This window comes from Diorhabda sublineata, chromosome 9, assembly GCF_026230105.1.
Source record: "Diorhabda sublineata isolate icDioSubl1.1 chromosome 9, icDioSubl1.1, whole genome shotgun sequence".
Lineage (NCBI taxonomy): Eukaryota > Metazoa > Arthropoda > Insecta > Coleoptera > Chrysomelidae > Diorhabda > Diorhabda sublineata.
Window position 1 is genome coordinate 23,033,391 of NC_079482.1, and position 22,106 is coordinate 23,055,496.

The 22,106-nt window shown below is 31.9% G+C and overlaps 1 protein-coding gene across 2 annotated transcripts in view; it reads right to left on the reverse strand.

Annotated features, from left to right (window-relative positions):
- LOC130448872 (fasciclin-2) overlaps nucleotides 1-21,742 on the reverse strand; it is a 177,585-nt gene extending 155,843 nt beyond the window's left edge. Inside the window, exon 1 of one of the 2 annotated variants that reach the window (XM_056786439.1) lies at nucleotides 21,531-21,742. The gene's annotated coding sequence lies outside the window, so the exon portion shown is untranslated. The remainder of the gene's footprint in view (nucleotides 1-21,530) is intronic. The other variant, XM_056786440.1, reaches the window with a different exon arrangement.
- Nucleotides 21,743-22,106: the final 364 nt, after the last annotated feature.

Genomic DNA, 22,106 nt, shown 5'->3' on the forward strand with positions numbered 1-22,106 from the left:
TTACAATGTAAGTGATTTATCTATTCTTTATATGTAACTACCCTTGAAAACTACCCTAATATAGTTATTTAAAAAACGGCTGAAAGTATGAAATCATTTTAATTGCGGTTTTGAGTAGAAAAAATATATATAATTTAAATATAACAAACCTGATACATAAGTTTCTCACTAAAATTTGTCTATTTCTTCAATTTTGGCAGCTATCACCAGAGTAAATACCGCGAGTTTGATTGCAATATAATCTAAGTTTGCGACACCCGCAAGTTGAGCCACATCCTTTTTTACAATTGCAAAATATCATTTTAAGTAGCCCTTCTGGTACAGGAGGATCCGTCATTTTGTTTGATACCAATGTGCCATTCATTTTTGTCCATCCCCAATCAGTCAAATTGAGAGTTTTGTTACCCATCCAAATTTGGATTTGCAGATAAATTCTTTTGATATGTTCATCACTTATAGTTGGCACTAGAGATGCCAAATTTACAGCATTTTTTTTAGTTGTACATTTAATAAAAGATTCATAGCGCATTTTTTCTAAAAATGCTAAATAAACATAATAAATTTGATGCTTAGACAGTTTTCCCAGCCATTATATCCAATTTTCTGCTGCTATCATTCAATAAATATTGAAATATTTCGTAAATGCGATAAATTTCATTGGAATCGGAAATTAGTCAATTTTTTTCGTCGTGCGTGGCATTTCATATTAAAGAAACAAATGCTGTTGCAACCCCTGCTAATTAATGGTAGTAATTCAGTATAAAACATTGTCCTCTCTGCATTAAACAGAATGTTTTTTATCCTGACTTGAACTAATGAACTTAATTAAAACCTACATACTTTCTTAATGCTTATCACTAATTAAAATCTATGACTCCCGTCATGGTTAATTGAAGTTGCAGGAAGTAACATTCTTCGTATTAAGGTTGTCAGCTCGTGTGTATATTACATAAAGTTAATATTTAGGTAATTACTAAGTTAATGAATATACTACTTATAACGTGTAGTATTTGAAGACATGTATTTAATAATGTTGTTATAGTTTAATAGTAACGTTATTCATAAAATATCTCACAAACTGTTTAAAACTGAAATTTTAGCTCCTGGAGTCATTAATATAAATCCCAATTCTAATAAGCACATCCGTTCTCTCATTAGTTTGTTTATGTACTTGATTATTATGATATTGCAGATGTTTGTTTACTTTGTAATGTGTATATGTACTTCAAAGGTTGTGATATAAGTTCACGCAATTGAAAAATATATTTCTATTCATTCACAATAAATTCGTTAAACAACTAGTTCAGAAAGTATACAGGGTTTTCCGGCACTTGATTCAAAAAAATTCGGTGACTAGATGACATGAAAATGATGCCTGCGACATTAAAAAAATAATACGATCCCTCGTTTCTGAGTTCTGGGTCTTTGGAGTTGTGAAGGACAACCTGTAGATAACAAAAATGATTTTTGGATTGATTTTAGTAACAAAATTAACTCGATAAAATTTATGGTTTAGGAGATATGTAGATTTTTAGATTGATGTACATGCCAAGGAAAGCGTTTACCATAAAAAGACATTCTGAAGAAAATTATTATAAATTGTGATTATTTCTGGAAAATACTTAGTATTAGAACACACACAAACAATTACATACTGTCGAACACAAATTTTGTTGGTTAGCCTACAACTAAAACAAAAAAAACTACGACAAATATTCGAATTAGGCGCCTTGCACTTCCACACACTTCCAGAGTCTACGGAGGATATTTCTTTGAACTTGGAAAAGCACCATATTATATGATATTCCTCTAAACATGTAGTTTGTTCCCGATGGAGCCTCTCCCCATTTCCTAAATGATTTATAAATCATCTTAATACCATTTTTCCTAATAAGTGGATTAATCGAGCAGATCCATTTGCACGGCCACAATGTTCCCCTGAATTAAATACATTGGATTCATGTTTATGGGGATACCTTAAAAGCTTGGTAAATGCCATGCCGGTAAGAATAAGGAACGAAATGATCGATAGAATCAACTTCCATTGTGACGTTATATAATTTTTTTTGTTTTTATTTCAATTATCCAATTTTTTGAATTCAAATCTTTTACACCTTTCATGGACAGCATCAGCACAATTAATAGGCTTAAGATTACCTAACAACAGAAGAGATAGATTGACTACACGGTATAACTTCCAACATAGGTAAGTTTAATTTTTTCCTTCTCCAACAATTTAATTAAATTTTAAGCATTTTTCAATCTTCTTTCTCAATTTCCGAATTATAATCTGAAGCTTGTACTCCAAATTATTCCTGACAATAAACTCCCCTAATGAAACATTATTTTTTCAATTTGATATTGTCAGAATTCCGAATTATTTGTATAGGTGAAATTGCGATATTTCCACTAGTATTTGTTCTTTAATCGATGCCTGAAACGTTTTGGAGTGATTGAAATTTAGAAAACACAATGGGTAATTCGAGTACAACAAATAAAACGAGAAATAAAATAGATATATACGAGAACGCCGCTCCTTGATAACGTTCAAACAGGAAGGACAAACTCGAATAGCAAAGAAAAAGTTTCGCAATTAGAAGACATCGACGTATTTTATTATTTTTGGTGGGAAATCGTGGAAACGTGAGGGAGCATCCTTATTGCTAACAAATAAACTTCAACCTGGATATGGATGTCAGATTAAAAATTTTGTATCTTGTTATGTAACACCCAACTAATTTGGAATTCCTGGAACTGCTGGCGATATTCATGCTGTTTACTGGTACCACTACACCAACACTCACTCACTCTGACGCGCGTTTCGATAACGAAATTATCATCTTCAGAGACTGATAGTAAACTGGTTACCTTCATGATTCAATGAAAACTGTTTCTGAAATTTTTTTTCATGCTGATTATATATCTGCTTTCACTTTTTCTCTATCACGTTTAGACTTTGTAGAATTTCATAATCTAATTTCAGTCAACAGTGAATTTTATGAAGAGAAACACATTTTATTATATTTCCTCAAATATCAATTGCAAAACACAGTTATGCGAGGAACAATCAATTTCATAAAAATACGCACGGCACTCATACCAAATTAATAAATGAAAAATAATGTTAACTCCCCCTATAAAATTCGGTAAACATCTAACAAACCGTCAGTCCACGTGGACTCATCATTTCCATAAATGCATTTCTATTGGTCGAAGCTGTATGTACACAATTTCTTCGAAATATTCCTACCAGATTTCTTGCGATAAGCATTGGGAGTTCATAATTTTTTTGAATAAATAGAAATATGGAGTTATTTAGACCATAGGCGAACGAAGACAATGAAAGCAGTGAAAATAAAGAGAGGTATAACTTTTATAATTAAGATTTAGATATACAAACACAGCAAGTTATTTTAAATATATTCGAATGTTTAAAAAAGGAAAATATTCAACAATCTAATAATGCACTAAAGGGGTTGCTGAGGATCATTCACAGAACTGAAAAACATGTAAAGAAAAACTGAAATCAATTGACAAAGCTACTAAGGATTTGATACAATTTATAGTTAGCAGCAAAAGCTTATACAGAATTCAATTATACCAGTTCAGAAACAATTCGTCAAGTATAGTTGGCATGTGGTTTTAAACAAAAAAAAACTCAATAAAAAGATGGTTCAAGGATAGTTCGATGGCGATAAAACTATTTGCGCCAGATAAAAAACTACTTAAGTTCTGATAGACAAATTTCGGTTGGGTGGGCAATAATAAAAATTGCTGTTTGAAGGGCCATGTTCTAAAGGGAAACGCATTTTGATAGTACACGCTGGAAGCAAAAACGTTTTTGGGCCTGATGCTTTATTAATATCTGCTAAAAAAATTGTGCAGCTGATTATTACGAAGATATGACAACAAAATTATTTGAAAAGTGGTTTAATGAACAACTTTCACCTAACATTCCATCACAGTCCGCAATCGTTATGGACAACGCATCCTACTACTCGCAGCAACTCCTTAAGATACATATAATAGTAACAAAGCTCAAATTTTAGCGTTTATGCCTAAAAAAAAATATTCCTATTCCTGTCAGCGATCGTGGAAAAAGGCCCAACAAACAAAGAATTGATTACTGGCCAAAGTGAAATCATAATTACGAAAATGTAATCAGTCTCCAGAACTGAGTAATAAGGTTATAGAACTCATAAAGAAAGTTCTAGCAGTAGGCCACCAAGAGCTGTATTGAACATGTTATCAAAGAAGAGAATGAGTATGTGGTATCACCCTCTTTTAACCCTTCATAATTCAATCAAATGGTGACTATAGCTCAGACGATACTGACTACCATGGTAATTTATAAAGATACTTTGGAACTGAAATGTTTTTTTTTTGTTTTATTTGTGAGGAATGTATTGTCCTTTATGGCTTTTGCTTTGAAATTTCGTTTTCCAAAAAAAAACGGATAGATGGGGTACAAAAAGGGCTCAGGACACGCCTGTTACCCTGTTTAAATCAAACTCCCTTACAGGCAGGTACATTTTACTCGTCTATTTATAATTTAATATTCAGTTTGTCGATTGCCTTTCAACGAATACTTTCTCGTAAGTTTTTACAAATTTTGGAACGTATTTATAAAAATAATTGGCGGCAAGGGTTTGAGGGTTTTCATATCAGTTTTATAATCTGCACATGATATAGGAAAAACTATACACATCAACAATACAAATTTGGTTTTCATTCTTAGTTGACGTGTACAAAAGTGTATGAATTAAAATGAATAGTTGAGAAAAGATGAATTTTGAACTGATAAAAAAAATCATTGAGGCATTTTCATCAAAATATATTTTGATAAAGACTAAAAGAAGTCGAAACATCTGTTTTAAAAAAAATATAAAAGAAATTAATTCTAAATTAGAAGAACATTTAGAATTACATCAAAAGGTCTAAAAAATAAGAAATTATTTCAAATATATATTCAAATGATTCTACATTACTTTGACGTACTTTCTATTGTGACTGCTCCAGGAATTGAGTCCAGTTCTGGCTAATATTTTGCATAATACAACACAAATCATCATTGAATGAATAATTATTATAAGAAACTAAAATGCTCTCGTTTATGACGGAATTTCTCGACAACTTCTAACTAAACCTTCCTTTCCAAAAACCCACTAAAGCGAAAATTGAGTAGATTTACTTTTGTTAGTATAGGAGGACACAGAACGAGCTCATATTGATCAAACTCAATGTAGTTGATAATAGATGAACGATAAAGCGATAGCGGTGATAAATTGTCATTTTAAAATGTTAATACCACGGTGAAATGGGTTGATTGGGTAGAATGTTTGATCTGATTACATTATTAATCTGGCCGAAATGTTCATCGATTACTTTTAGATACGCATGCATTATAACTGATATCTCTTTTGATACAACAAAAAATATATTCCACTCAAATTAGACATTTTCCAGAGAAAATTTACCTACCGCCACGAAACCACTCAATTCCGATATTGACATTTTGTCGTACATTCCATAGTTAAGCCGCTAGAGGACGCGCAGAAGATTTCAAAACTCATTTCTTCTATTTTCTGAAAAACTGTGCTTCTCCGGGGAAAACAGTGAACTATAAAGTTGTAGCATACAAAATTTCCTATAAATTTTGTCCGAAACATTTTTCTGAATAACGCATATTTTCGCCGATAGGGGGCGCGAAAAATTTTAAAAATCAGTTTTTCCAATTTTCCGGGAAAACTTTTTTCTGGAACATTTTTTCCAGTTTTGCTTAGTTTCCCGCTCCCCTCCCATTTTCAAGACTGTGGTAACTCGTATTCGTTTTCAGACGGCCAAATACATGGTTTCGTTGCCGTGGGGAAAATTTCTCTGAAACACCGATTTTTCATATAATTTGAGTGGACTGAAGGGTCTGAAATGATATGTCCTAACCTAAAATATGTGTGAAAGAATTAAGAGTTAAAAAAAATTGAATATTCAATATACCTCCCATTATTTAATCCAACGCGTTTTTCTTTTGGTAAAATATATGAAGGGAAATGTTGTTTAGTCCGTTCCTCTAGATGAAAATATAAATATACAGAGTGATACGAAAAAATCGGAAGTGAGTAGATGACGTGGAAATAATGCTGAACATATGAAAAATTTTCTCATACGACATTCTAAAACTTCAATAGAGGATTACGTGTGTCCATGTGGAGTAATTGTCGGAATAAATAATTCTACACTACTATTTGAAGATCAGGGGGGCCTATAGGAGCTGGCACAAACACAGACTCTTCTGGGAAACTATAACCAAAGAAAATCTTCCGAATTTATCAATCTAGTCAACAAATAGTCCTATTGGAGCATAGTCACCCACGTTCTGAACTTTCTAAGAGAAGTGGGATTACCCGATACCCCAATTTAGAATCAAAACTAATTTTGTGAATTTTTCTGTGAACACTCTATATTTTCTTAGAATTTCGATTTCATCGCACTAAATATTATTTGTTCATTGGAGGCAAGATGAACATATTGAATTTAGTTTGATTTCTTATTTATTTAGGACCTCTTCCTTGGACTTTCTTTATAAGACAACTCAAATAATTACTCTGTTCTTTTTCTGAGAAGGACTATTTCAGATAAAGCTTTGTTGCCTTCAGTGCTCACAATGTCTACTAACAGTTTCTTCAGTAACATCCAATTACTAATTAATTTTGTCACATCCTTTTTAAAAATATTTCCTCGCTTTTTTTCTTGATTTTATCAGAATTAATAGAGGGATTATTTCCAATAAAAGTGATTATAATTTCAAATCGTTGCTATGTCAGCAAAAGTTACTACATACACTACCGTTTGAAAGTTTTTTCCCGCCCTATAAGTACATTGCATATTTAAATTTTTGCTTTCGTTATTTTGGTGCGCAATTTTGGAATTCTCTGTAACAATTTTGACAAATAATCATCTTCTATTTGGTTCCAATCCTTTTTCAGAATATTCCAAAGATATGGAGTGGAGATACTGCTTTCTAACTTTTCATACCAATGTGTCTCACAACAACTCAATTGGATTAAGGTTAGGCGACTATGACGGCCAAATCATTACTGTAAGTGCATTATTTTTCTCAAATTCTTTCAAATAATCTTTGTACAGCTTCGAGGAATAATTAGTATCATTGTCATGCTGGAAGATGAATTTTCTGCCAATCAGGCACTGGCTAGAACGTACTACATTTTCTTTTAATAGTTTGTATAGCTTTTTTTCCTCAGAATCCCTCAAAATTTGACTCATCACTACAGAAAACTCTCTAATTTTAGCCCACCGCAAACTCTTAATTTTATTTTGACGTCTTAAAAGAAGTTTCTTCACTGCCACCCTTCCAAAAACGCCACATCCTTTCAATCTCCTTTCAACTGTAGAAGTACTCAAAAGCAAATCCCTAGATTCATTGATATAAACTGTTGTCTCTGATCAACACAAGACGTTTATCTACAGCAGTTTTGGTTTTTCGAAGCCGCCCTGAACGTTTTCTATCGCCAAAGCCGGTGGAAGATGTATATTTTTTCATGTTGTAATCCAAGTTACGTCGAAGAATTTTTAATTTGATGGCAATGGTACGGTTAGTTTTGGCTCGACTAGAAAGACTTGCGATTAATACACTAGTTTCAACTGATATTTCCTTGGTTACATTATGTTAAAACTAACAAATCTGAATTTGCGGAAAAAGACACCGCTTGACAATTATTTTGAGTATTATTTCAAAATTTAATGAATGGATTATGGAATAGGCACAAACTTTGGACCGGTAGTCATTTGATACAATTGTACAAAATATTTTTTCAAGCATTTCTTAATTTATGTCAAAATGGTGAAAAGTACAAATTTATTTGAAATAAAGAATTCGAGAAAATGATATTTTTTGTGTGCGGTCCATGGGCCCACTCTGGGCCCGAGAAAAAGTTTACTATTAGAACTTTCCCCACACCCTCGAGCGGTTCTATAGCCCGCACATAGAAAACATCATTTTTTTCATCTAAATAAATGTTTTCATTATGTTTCTTTGAAGTTACAACCTACTTATAGTACAGAAAAACAAAATTCTGTTTGCTTCTTTATCTTTTGAATGATGATTTATACTTATATGTAGAGTGTACAAAAATGTACAATGTGTCTAAAAAAATATTTCATGAGATCAAAATAATGCTTTTGGGTGAAGCATTTAGGAATATCTGTGGTCATGACTTATGACCCATCCGAATTTTGGATAACCCTCGCAACAGATGTGGACCAAATGGGGGTGATAGAGTGATGTTTCAAGGACCCAGGACTATCCAGCCAAACTGTAAACACATTTTTTTTCTTAATATTTGACAGTATTTCACACTTGTTTATGATGCAGAAATCTGTCATGTTTCAATGCTTGTCTTTGCTTTTCCTCAAAATCTTTTTTAGTTAATAAATATGAGGATTGATTAGTTTGCATCATACGAATTAAAAATGTTGTTCGCGTAAATAAGACCTCATTGATAAAACGGATACATGTTAAAAACAACGATTAAAGGCTTTTTTTCTTGCTACATTCCACACAAATTCCATTAATTGCTTTACTACGTTATCATGCTTCTGAGAATTCTTCATTTCTGCAGTTTTTTCAGTGATCAGTTAATTGGACCAATGGAACACAAGAAATATGTTCTTTTCAAATATCTTATTCATTCAAATAGCATCTAATGCAGATCTGTTGTTGCTAAAAACTTGCTAATCTTCAAAAATTTTAATCGACATTATTTTTTCTGGTACAATTCTTGTCTAATCTGATAGCTTTGTTAATTTTTTTTAATTAAGAATTAAATGACATGAACAGCACTCAAATTATGATTGGTTCATTTTATTTTTTCTATTAGCTGAAAAAAGAAAAAAATGAAACTTTTTACATTAAACCCTCGCTCTGTAGACTAATTTTCCCGAGAGTTTCAATTGATATTGTTGTCATGGAAAATATGAACGGATTTCACTTGTTCTAAATGATCAAAAGCACTATTTCTGGTGATAGTCTCTATATGAATCTCTGGAATCTAGATTAATCGAAAGGACAAAGCTGTAGGGACTGTTTAATTTGTACTCTTTGTAACGTATAAGCGATATTGAGTCAAAAACAATTCCGGTTTCTCTTTTTGCGAAGTTTGCTTACTGAATAGAAGATTTATTTATTCAAAACAAATTTAATGGATTACAAAAACAAAGCTGAAACTTTATCAAAATTCTCTCAATTTAAACTAACTTCTATAAGTCATTTTAAAAAACTTTTTATGAATCGTTTCAAAACATATTCCGCAAATTCAAAGTTTGTGAAAGTAGACACCCGAAGATTTGACAAAAAAATAAGAAAAGTATTATTTATAGAATGTGGAATAATACAAACCGAATGATAAATATTTCGTTGAAATGCGATGTGTTTTCATAGAAGTAGTCAAAATAGTTATTCTTTTCACGCAAGTGATGAAAACGAAATGGATTTTCAACATTTTGAAATAAAGTAAATCATGTTTGCTCTGTTGTTTGTTTGTTAATTTGTGAATGAATCCGCTATGTTGTGACACAATTTTGAGTCACATAAATCCTTTTCAAAACACTTATTTAAAACTTTCTAATATTTCATTTTGAGTAAAAAAGCTCACGATAGACACAATGATTAATCATAACAAAGACTATAATTTTAAGTAAAAATGAATTTTTAGCAAAAATACTTATTTTTAAAGCATCAAATCTTGCAACAATTATGTAAAATTTTGGTGTAATGACGAACCATGTCTGATAATATCCGCTAGGAAGCAGCTTACTTACAGATTATCATTTTTTTTTTTTCAGAATTCTACTGAACAAATTTTAGTTGTTGTAACAACTGTTATGAGCTTTTACAAAAAAAAAGTGCTAATACTAATGAGAAAAGACAGAACGAGAATTGATGTGGGAGTCTTGCTAGATAAAAAATATGTTGGCAAATTTGATCCTCAAAAAACATTGTCTTTCCCCAAACTCACAACTTCAATAGCCTACTATAAGAGAAATCTTTATGTTTACAGTTTTAGCATTGGTGTGGAATAAATCCTCGCGAAGATTCAATCATAAACAAAAAAAAGAACACTGAAATCAGGAAAGTCGATTGGCTCAAGGTACATTAATTGAGGATTGGAAAAACACTTACACATAAAAATATATGTATCTTTCAGTGAAATTTTGGGGCTCTGAACCTTGGAAATCTCAATAAGACTATTAAAAAATAGGCCGTGAAAATGCAAACCTTATTGAATGTACAGGAAGGTCGGCTTTACCAACTAGAAGAGAAATAACTTTAAAAAAAAGTGTTTTTCCTCCTGCTTTACGTTCAACCAATTTACCATGGATAGTTTAGAAATCAAACCCAGAACAATAAGCAACTGAAGAAAATGACAACGACGATCGTCAATTAACTTTACCTTTCAACTAAGAAATAATGTATTCTTTAAATGTTTGTGATCTGATCTCTAGGCAGATGTAAAAATTAAGTGTATTAACACTTGGTTTAGTTGTATTCTGAACTTTCTGTTTATTTCTCAATTAATTCACTCATATTCCTTTCGTCTTTTAAAAAATATTTCACAATAAACGATAATAGCATACAGTAAAGTTTCTTTATGTCTGAATGTCAAAAATGCAGCAATTTCTTGCTATCGATTCAAATATTCACTGTCGTTATTGAATTTTGATACAGTTTTTAGTGAGCAAAAATCTTCGTTTCGTGCTTGTCCAATAATGAAGTTAATGATCTGTTGTGTAGAACGCGCTATTAAATTTAAATGCAAGAAACGAATTTAATTCGTTAAATCCTCATATTTCAAGAAAATAATGGTTAAAAAAGTTCCTTCAGTTCGTCATCACCGATCACCAAGGAAGGGTTTTAGGTGTAAGAAGAGATGGAAGTCGCTAGGAGCGAGGTCCGGGCTGTACGGAGGATAATCAAATACATGCCAATAATTTCCTGTAGGAGTTTTTTTGTCGCGTTTAACGAGAGAAATCGGGAAATTTCATGGGAAAAAAAACACCATTTGATAGTTATCCTCGACGATTGTAACCCAGAATATAAGTTCTGTTTTTATCAGTAGCAGTGATTCGATCGCAGTTCCCACTGTGCGCGACAGTTACTCTGATTAAAGCAAATAAAAATGTATGTCATTTTAGATAGCTGTTATCGACATGTTCTTTGTAATGCTTCTTCATGCCATTCATTGAAAATTCTGTTATAATATAAACCAAGTGAAATTTTTCGACAAATCAACGAGGTTTACTTTCTTAATACCATGAGCGACCCTAATCTCACGAATACTAATTCATGAAATTATTACTGATACACTGAAAAACTGAAAATTTTGCTCACGTTGTATACCTTTAATTCTTACAGAACAAAAAAAACAACGCACGAGCAGTGCACTTCAGTTTTTAACATACTATAATAAAGACGGTGTTGATTGTCTTTCTTGGGGATGAAACTAAACGGCACACAATGGAAAGGAGGCGCACTTTTTCCCAAAACGACAGTTCAGCCCAAGCAAATCTAAGCAAGTGCTCGTGTGCACCGTTTTTAAAGACAGAAAAGATATTTCCCTCGATGATTTCTCACCACGAAGCGAAGTAATCAATGCCCATCTTTACTCAAAGACCATTGCGAAATGTTTTTTCATTTCGTCATCATCATTGAAGTGTTGACCATTAAAGAAAGATTTTAGATGTAAGAACAACACCTTTTGTAATCCTCGATGGCTGTAATGGTGTTGCATGTGCATTGAAAATTGTGCACATGAGTTTTCGAGGTTTATGCTCAAGTTTCATTGAGGATAGTTTGATTGATTTGTGGTGTCGTGGGATAACCAAGTTCGCAATAAGAAAACGAATCACAGATCTGATTTTACAAGCTACAGAATCTTCAATTAAAGTTGAAATCATGAAGTTTCACTACAAAGAATATGTCGACAGCAGCTTGCGCAGCTCGGAACTGCGATCGCAGCGATGCTGCTGATAGAAACAGAAACGACATGGAGGATTTACCTCGTATACATTTTATGAATAAAAAAATTAACGTTAGAACTTAGAAAATATTGTTTGTAAGCTGACCAATTTCATTTGATGAACTAGTTAACTCGAGAAACTTATGTATATGTATATAGAAGGTTTGGTAAAAAATTCAATGTGTAATTACATTGACTGAATAGACAGTCACTTGGTGGACTAAACTGTTCTCTATCTCTCAACTTAAAACATTTTTCAAATAGAAATAACCGTTCATCCTTGATTTCTTCTCGTAAGTTTCTTTTTAGATGTTAAAAAATGATATTTAGGTAAAATAATTTAAAAAATTCTGAGGACTCACTTTCAAACGGTTTTCTTTACACACGCACATATACACAAAGTAAACTCGCACTAATTGAATGTACGAAAGTAAGCATCCGATGCTTCTTGTAACTAGATATCAGATATTATCTTCTTCTCCAAATTTTCTTTAATATTGCCGTTCGCGACACTCCCTACGCATTGCAACAAACATAACTTTTCAAATCTCCCAAATGTCGTCGAGTTTAAGTGAACTCTATAAAATAAGGAGTAAAAAGAACACGAGAGGATGACCCGAAGGAAATGACACAGAGGAGACTGAAATATATTACGGAATAATGGTTCTTTGGGATTCAGATTTAGCTGCCGCCACATGGTCGACCACTTAAATGACCAAAATAATAATATAATTTTAAATATTTTCAGAATCTATTTAGGTCACAAAGAATGTTAAGAAAGTTAAACTATTCCAATATAAACTATTATGATCCTTGAAAGTTTCATATATATGATAAAAATTATGATAGGAAAAATTCCTGACATTTCCTTGGCAGAAAATAATAATCATAGAAATGGGGTAGTAGGATAAGATATGAATTTTTATCTAATTCCGTTATCAAGTGTGACACTTTAAGTCACTTCTTGACATTAGGAAACGTTTGGCTTTTTGTAGGTTCCTTCAAAGCCTCCAACAGTAATCCGCTTGCATTCCTGGACTTTTGTTCCTGGATAGCGCTTTTCTATTAAGGAAATGTCCTGATGAAACAATCCAATTTCTCAGGGGAAAAATCCCAATGAGAGTGCAGGATATGTATTTTTGAATACATATTACATCCCAAAACTTTGTATGAAATTTATGGTTTCCTAGGAAATTTTGAACAGCATTCAAAAACCTCTTCCAAGCCACTTTTTCCTTCTTTAATTTTTGCCTAGCTGAGTGTGGGAAATTTCTCTGCCAGACCATTCCTTCTGTGTGTAGTGACTTTTTCTGTTTCTACTGTCCCATTCGCAAATGACACAACAACATTTTATATAACCAAGCTGTAGCCCAAACAAAAACTTTAATATCTCCACAAAATATCCAAACATGTTCACTGCATTTAATTTTTTCAATAAAGACCTTCGTGTTCTAGTAAGTCTTTCATATCAGAGCCATGGTTGAATAATCGCCAGTGACTTGAATCATATTTGAAATTAATCACTACAAAAATGCTATTAGAATAGACTAAATCATCGCCACAATGTCGGAAATAAGAAATTTTCGTACCAGGAGAAAGCAAATTCCAGTCGTTTTAACTAAGCTCCAAAATCTTAGCTTGTTTTTTGAAACAAAAAATCCACTTGGTACCAATAAGTGCAGTTCTTCTGAAGTTGAGGGTTCATAACTTGGATCATTCTCTTGAGATATTTATCGGATTAACTAAAAACAAATTCCGGACTTGAAAACAGAATCCCGATTTTCTGCTTTGAGGTTTTGACACAATCACTTCGGTACTATGTAGGATTGGTCTATTTGTTGGGTAGAGGACAGTGGGTTTGGACTTCTTTTTTGTGTTTCAACTCAAATATATGCAATAACAAGCAATAAAAACAAAAGAAAGTAAAACTTCCTTGGAGCAATCAACATAAAAGCGCTCAGGAACATATCGGGATGCAGTTTGAAAGACAGATAAAAATGCAGAACGCGAAAGTCTTCATCAGATGGGAACGTAATTAAAGAAGAGCCTGAGATACCTAATTAAAGTCGCTAGTGCTAAAAGATGTATATAATTATGGACCTCAACTCCCAGAAGAATTGACTCGAAAAGTATAGGCCTAATAGTAATAATATAATGACGACATGCTAGGAAACTATGATAAAACTACTTTCTCAACAGAAATAATAAAACTTATTTAAAGTAATTTCTCAAAAACACAATTTTTTCAAATGGTATCACGAACGAGCCATCTATCTTAAAAATGTTTATTGAGGTCTGCAATAAAACGTATTGATTTGAATTAAACTATAAATCCCGCAACGTATGCCCACATTCATTCATGTCAAGCCATTTCTTATTTCCATATCGGTGGATATTGTTTGATACTTTATTCGATATTTTTTATGGATATGAAATTTATTTCGATTTTTTCTATTAACCGGCAGCTGATTTGACCCCGACATCGTAGATTTCCAGCTTGTTATGGAATGTGATTCGCCTGTAATCCCCAATATCATTGTTTTATTTGTACAAGGTCGTTAGTCTGCTGTATCAGTAACTGTATTAACATTAAAATTTATGTAGAATATTTTTTTAAATATATTTTGTGATTTAAAAAAAAATAAAGTGGCGCAGTCAATAGGATAATCAACCATTATCTTAGTGATAAGAAGGATCTGCGTAATAAGAAAGAAGAAAATAGAACTATGAGGAATAATAGAAGATAAGCCCATTTCTGTAAGTTGCTCATTCTTTTCAATTTTTATCATTCTCCTCACTTATTACATTATATATAGAAGAAAATCGCGCTAGTGTGAATAGTTTTAATATAAGTATAACAGAAAACAATATATCTTGATCTAGAAAAGGAATTCAGCAATTTATCTATTGAAGATTTATTTAGTAATTCCCTTATATCAAATTCAAATGATATAAGTAATTTAATAATACCAATACCGAAATTCAATACTAAACTTTCAAGATTCAATGGCAATTCTTTGGAACTATCTTCTTTCATAGATATTAGTAATAATTGGTAGGACTTATTGGAAATCTGTTAAAGAAGTATTAGTTTCACATTTTGGCGCTCGACATGATGAAAATGGCTTCTTTTTGATTTATATCAATTGAGACAAGTTAATACCGAAAATCTTTTTACATTTTCACTCTGGGGTCATATCAAATTTAAGCTCGTTGTATAATTGTGCCGATGAAAATCATATTGATTCCGGAGTGAAGTGGTGGATCCATGTTTCAACCTTTGTCACATATCAACGAAAAAATCCGATTTATCAACATTGTTGTTTTTGATCGACTGTGAGTAACCGCGGCACCCACAGCTTTCTCATGGTCAAATATTCATGCATAATTGTAAACATACTGCCTTCTGGTATCTTTATGGCCTCGGCTAGCTCACGCAATTTCAATTTACGATTAGATGTAACCAATTTGTGGACTTTTTTGATGTTGTCTGGAATAACCACCTCATTTGGACGACCAGATCGTTCACCATCATTTACAACCACGTTTAAATTCACCAAACCAATAACAAATAGTTCCTTTCGATTATGCAGAGTCTTCCGTATAACACATAAGCCATTGCTGAGCTTTTACAGTATTTTTTTCCTCGAGAAGTAATAATTGATAGACACACGAAAAATTTTTTGAAAAATAATCAAAGTAACCTCACTTAAATGGGTGTCACTTTTTTCTGACCAATCGAAATGTCATGAAATTTTGCATATAATATTTTGAAAGTTGGTACTTCATAAACGTCAAATAGATTTGCGAATCGCAGCGCCATCTATGTGTCATTCACACGACTTTTGAGCGATGCATTATCTATCATATCGTAGTTTCCATTTTATCAAATACTATTCCACAGCCCAAGTGTTAAGGACAATATCAATTATTAATTGATATTTCATAAACAGTCACTATTGATTATATTCCATTACAAATTGATTGCAAATACAAGCAAACGCTACACTGTTAAAATTTTCTTTAGTAATTTTACCAAAAAAAAAATAATAAAATGTATGTATTAAGAAAATTTGATTCAACTTCAGAAAATTGAAAAATATGTGTAGCTACACCACTCAATTATCTTGAATACAGTTGGAGAAACTTACAAAATTTGATATCTACCTTTTACCAACTATTATGTTTTTGATATTGTTATGATTTGTTGTTTTATTTTGAATTTGAAATCATCCCCCACGTCTTAAAATCAAAAACTCACTGAATTTATTTAAAAATAAGAGACCTAAGTGCTGAATGAATCAAATATTTATAAATGTTTTATAAATCTTAGAAGATTGTTATTGAAAAACAATAAACAATTCCATACAATTATTATCCCAAGGTTTACACTCAAGGCTGTAAACTTAGTGAATTTTCTATTTCATCAAATTATATCATAATTTGAATTCATAAACATGGATTAGTAATTTCAGCCCTCAAATGTTTAGCAAAGCGAGGTAATTTTACAAAAAAATTTCACAGTGTATTTCACGATACATCTATTGTGGTAATGAATACTCAAAATTGAATAATATTTTATACACAGATATTTATAATTAAAGTGATTAAAGAGGACTCATATTTTATATCATAAAATCCAATATACAATCATATGAAATTAACCATAACTATGATTTTTCTGAAAATGAAATCCAATATACAATTATATGAGATGAAACATCACTGTGCTTTTACTGGAAATATGATTATCGTGTCTGTTGCTATTTCATTAAGTCAGCAAAAAGGATTTTAATACTACCAGAAGGTTGATGAGGATGCATTGTTTTTACTTGAAAGCAGATAAAGGAAACAAAGTTGGTACAAAGAACAGAAATGACTATTTCGATAGAGGCTTAATCGAAACAGGACCATTCACCAAAATCTCAAGGAATCCGCTGAGTAAAATGATATCACAAATATTGTAAGAACCTTGTTACCAATACACTCAGATATAAGTAACCCAGCATTGTAAAAACTCTTTCCCAAAATTCACAAACCTAGAAATGCAATGAGACAAATTATTTCAATAATTGGTACACCTAGTCATAATATTTCCAGATGGTTAACGAAGGAGTTTGAAAACCTACCCATCAGACCGTCGTTGACGTAGTTGTAGTTTAAATATTTCATTCAATATGGTAAAAAATGGTTAAAAATAGTTTAGGAGATCTAGTGTGATATATAGGCCTGCTAGAACCCCATGTGTTTGCAATTCAACCTCTAAATAAAATGTCAATTGTTGACAAATAAATCGTAGCCAACCAACTTTTAATCGTCTCAATATCTCACAAGAACTGATGATTTTAAGTATAGGGAATGTTTTTTAAAAAAATAAGTATGTTAGTAGTACTTTTCGATACACGAAATATGTTTAAAAATTTATTTGATAAAAACGATAAAATGATGTATTAGTAGTTTGATTTACCCTGTATTAGATTCAATGATTATTATCAGTATAAATTATTTTACAGACTTTTCACTTCTATTCCAACGCTTTGACTGCAACAGATTTCGAATTATGAATTTACTTACATTGTACAGGATATGTGAACTTAAAATTTTCATACAAAATTGGTTATAACTTTCTAAATACCTCGTAGAATACATCATAACTCCATATTATTGTGATGGGAAAGTGTTTTATTCATGGCACAGCATTCTGTAATACCCCATAAGATTGTGAATTATATTGAAATGTGAAAACTAATGATGACAATAATCCCTCAAATTTTCAAATTGATATCTCAGAAGACAAATTAGACACTGAAATTTATCTCAGTAATCAATGACACTGTATAAGTTTTTAGAAAATATCTATTGAAAATTCACATAGACCTCTTATTGCCAATAATTGACAATAATTATCACGTAAAATTCGTTGCTAAACAAGGCTGAAAATAAACATGATATCATACTTGAAATAATTCTATATCGTTAAATCAATTTAAATTATTGAGTTCAGATGTTGTCTACCATTTTACAAATCTGTTAATCATTTGATAAGATCGAATGATTTAACATCGCTCAATTTCTCTCAGAGAAAGTGAAATTTCGATGTCTGACAAACCAAGAGGCAGTGTGGATTTAAAGAGTAAATCCAGCACAGTGATAAGAAGCAGACTATTTGAACGAACACATACTAAAAAAAAACCAAATCTACCTAAAATCCTTCTCATTTCAATTATTTATGAGAATGTAGTGATTGTTGGGTTGGTGATGATAACAATGTTTTTATTTCTCAATATAATATACCTAGTCAAATAATCCGGGAGCCAGGTGAAAATCCGGTTAATTATTTCCTTTCGAAAGTTAATTGGTGAGTTGAATCAGAAAGGTATAATAAAGCCTAGTGAACGTCAGCTGCGGCTCTGTGGGTCGGATGAGATGAGAAAAAACAGAAATTCAGTCATTTCCTCTCAGCTGAAAATTTGTTAATAAACTGCTGTGATATGTAGAAAAATCAGACTAGACTTTATTATACAACATTCTGATGTATTCTACTAATTATCTTTTAAGAGAACTTGGCAATGTATTTTTGTTGTTGGCTCCTGGACTAAAAGAACAAATAACAAAAATAATTGCCGATCTGTTTTATTTTTAATCACAATATTTAGTCGATCGATTTTTCCAAATTTCTTCTCAATAATGGAGAAACTGAAACTCTATTAATAATATTTGTCAAGATACCGTTCTCTACGCATTCGGTTTCCATTTGATAAATATTTTCAGAATTTTTCATCATTTTTGAGTACACATCCATAATCAATTTTATACAGTTTGTTCTATTCGTAGTGACGCATCGACAAATTAATCACTAAAATATCTTTTAAGCTGCTCCTTCATTAACAAGTAGAGTTTCTGTACCGAAGTGACAGTCTATACAGCATGCATCAGTGTTCCCAGCTCTCAAAAATTCATCTCCCTAAAACCAATTGGTGCAGTAAAATATTTATCCAAATCGTGGCGCAGAAAACTCACAACAGCTGAAGACAAATCTTCAAATGTTTGTGTCATTTTAGAAGGGAGCCCTGGCATGCATACCAACGCTATGTTATCAAATAGAGACATTCGAATTGGTCGCTAGGATTCGTTCTAGATATGATTTGCTCTCGGTATGCAAGATCAGTCGAGGCTCTGCATCACCCAAGTGAATAGCAGCAGAATATTCGTCATTTCTTCGAATTTTTTGTGTAGAATCGAAAATGTAAACATTGGTGCTCGAGATTGAAAAACACCTATGTGTGTATAATTACACACTACATGAATATTCACTTTATCGAGAAAGCTTGGTTCATTCTGTATATAGAGTGAAATAATTCCTTAGATGCCACAAATACGCCACGGTTTAAATTTTTTTCACTGTAAGGATGTGTCCAAATAAACAAACATCGTTATAACTTCATCTTCGCCGCTGGATGACATGCTGATTTTACGGTCAAATCAGTACTAAACATTTTGATCAAATTCATACAGATATCATAGAAAGCTTTTTTAAACGGTATCCAATCAGGGAGCAGCCTAAAAGAACACGAACGACGTAAGATAATTGCCAGATTTTATGAACAAAATCAAATCCTGAAGAAATCGTTAACGATTAATCAATTTGTAAGAATGGGAATACCCAGACAAACAATTTACGATATCAGTCGGTGTGTTGAGACAGATTGATTGAGGATCAGACAGAAAAGCCAAAAAACTTTCAAAATAATAGAGAGAAGCTTCGGTTAAACAGCTCAAGAAAAAGTGTGAAATTTCAAAATCGACAATATTCTAAAGTAACAGAATGTGAAAAATCACGAAAATCGGCAGCCAAATATTCTGAGAAGCAACAAATGGAACAAAAATCAAAACTTAGAAGTCTTGGTGACAACGAGTTTCACCCGATGAAGCTTTGGAAATCATCGACGACGATTCATATTTTACTTTTGACGAAAGTGAAACAGTGAAAAATAAGAGTTATTATTATTAGAAAAGCGAAGAAGTGAATTCAGAAGCATATATTTGTCCTTATGGAAATTCCTGTAACGCCAAAACATATGGGAAAGGGTGTTTTAGAGCTAGATTATTGCAGTTCATAAAAAAAGTTTTGTTTTGGCGAAATATGGTAACTGCTCATTATGCAAAGGACGTTGCTTTCTAAGAAGATGTCTAATGGCTGATACAAAATATTAATTGCTGTTTAAACGTTTTTTTTTTCAAATATTGTTGTGTTATTCTATATTAGTACTTAATTTAATTTTCAGTTTTCTGAAATGAGAGTTCGTATTGCTGATATTCAACAAATCAATTCACAATATCTTCAGAGTTATTCAACAAATTAGAAAAATTTAGACGTAGCAAGATAAATTATCTTTTAAAGGATGTGTCACTAAACCACATTTGCTATTTAAATCAAATTGGAGGTTTAACGGAGCTGCAGGTGATGTTTTGTAATACTTATGTATTATCAACTTGTTGTTTATCTAGAAACCAATGAGGGTAGGTTAATCTTGCTAGATAATCCTCTATTATCATAGCATGCCTTTTCTGGACGTGAAAGGACTAAAAAGCAGCTCTTGAAGAATCCTATGGATAGTTGTGGTTGATACGTTGATTTTGAATTGAAGTGGAATTTTGCATACGCTAGTTGTGTGATCAGTATCAACTGCATCTAATTCATTTCGCTTTAAAGCTGTTCGTATAGTTCATTGTTGATTATCGCCACCTTTTTTTTTGATAGGACACATTTTATAAAAAAATAATGGAAACTAGTTTACTTAATTTATGTAGACAAATCTGCTAGGAAAGCGTTCAGTATACAACCTTCTGGTTTCTTAAGAGTTACCGAAGTCAAATACATACATCAAATACCTCCTATAAGTATTTTAAATAAATAATTACAATTTATGATCATTTTCTTCAGACTGTTTCCTAGGAATGTACAACGATCCAAATATCTATATATTACCGAAACCATTTTATCGAGTTGAACAAAGAGTACTTATTTTTTTAAAATCGATTTTTGCTATCTTTAGATTGTTGATGTAAAAGTTTCGGATTGTTAACCTCTGCGTTTAAGCCGCCCCTGGCCTTCAGATAGTAGTGTAGAATTATTTATTCCGTTAAATATACGTAATCATCCATTGAAATTTCATTGTGTCCGATTGTATAATTTAGAAAACGAGGGGTCGTATTAGAAATTTTTTGTAGCATTTCTACGTCATCTACTTATTTCCCGGAAAATCCTGTATAACTAGAATTGAAGCAAAAATAACAAAAATACTTGCATTATATCAAACAAACCCATTTTTAAATATAAAATTACTAACTGAAAATTTGTTTTTTAACAAATATACATCTAATATAAATATTCATCCCAAGATCCATAATTATATAGCCAATAAATCTGTAGTTTTTCTTAATAATTCAATGTGGCTTAAAAAGTTTGATAAGTATGTATATTTGAAATTTGCTCACCATAACTTCACCGTACAAAGTCAATAACAAATAATCACTTTTTTGTCCAATAAAAGATACACAAAAAAACTTTGGCGGCACCAAAAACGCCGCAAAAATTTAACAAAACTTCGACAAACGCTTCTACTCCCGACCGGAATATGCGCTAAAGATGCTGTTAAATAGAATGCTGCGGAACGAGATGACGATTCAGCGAGACCAAGATTTCAACTGGCGCCACATGGCTACGGTTAGTTTTATTCGCGCGATATCGTGGAGGATGACGCTCCGGACTTTTTGGCATCATTTGTTTTTCCATCGATTTCATTCATGTGGCTGCCCTTTTTATCTTTCGATAGGTCGTTCCAATTCTGTCTTGGGTTTCGGTTTATTGAAGCGATTTACATATTCATTGAGTATAAATAGAAATTTGAATATATCTCTGAACGAATTTGACATCCTTACTAGTTCTTCGAGCGATCAAATTAATTTTTTATAACTAATAATCGATTACTCATAACTCATATTATCTGTTTTAATTTCTTCAAGAAATTATATTTCACCATCGGAACCATATTTATTTATTTTTGTTCCATC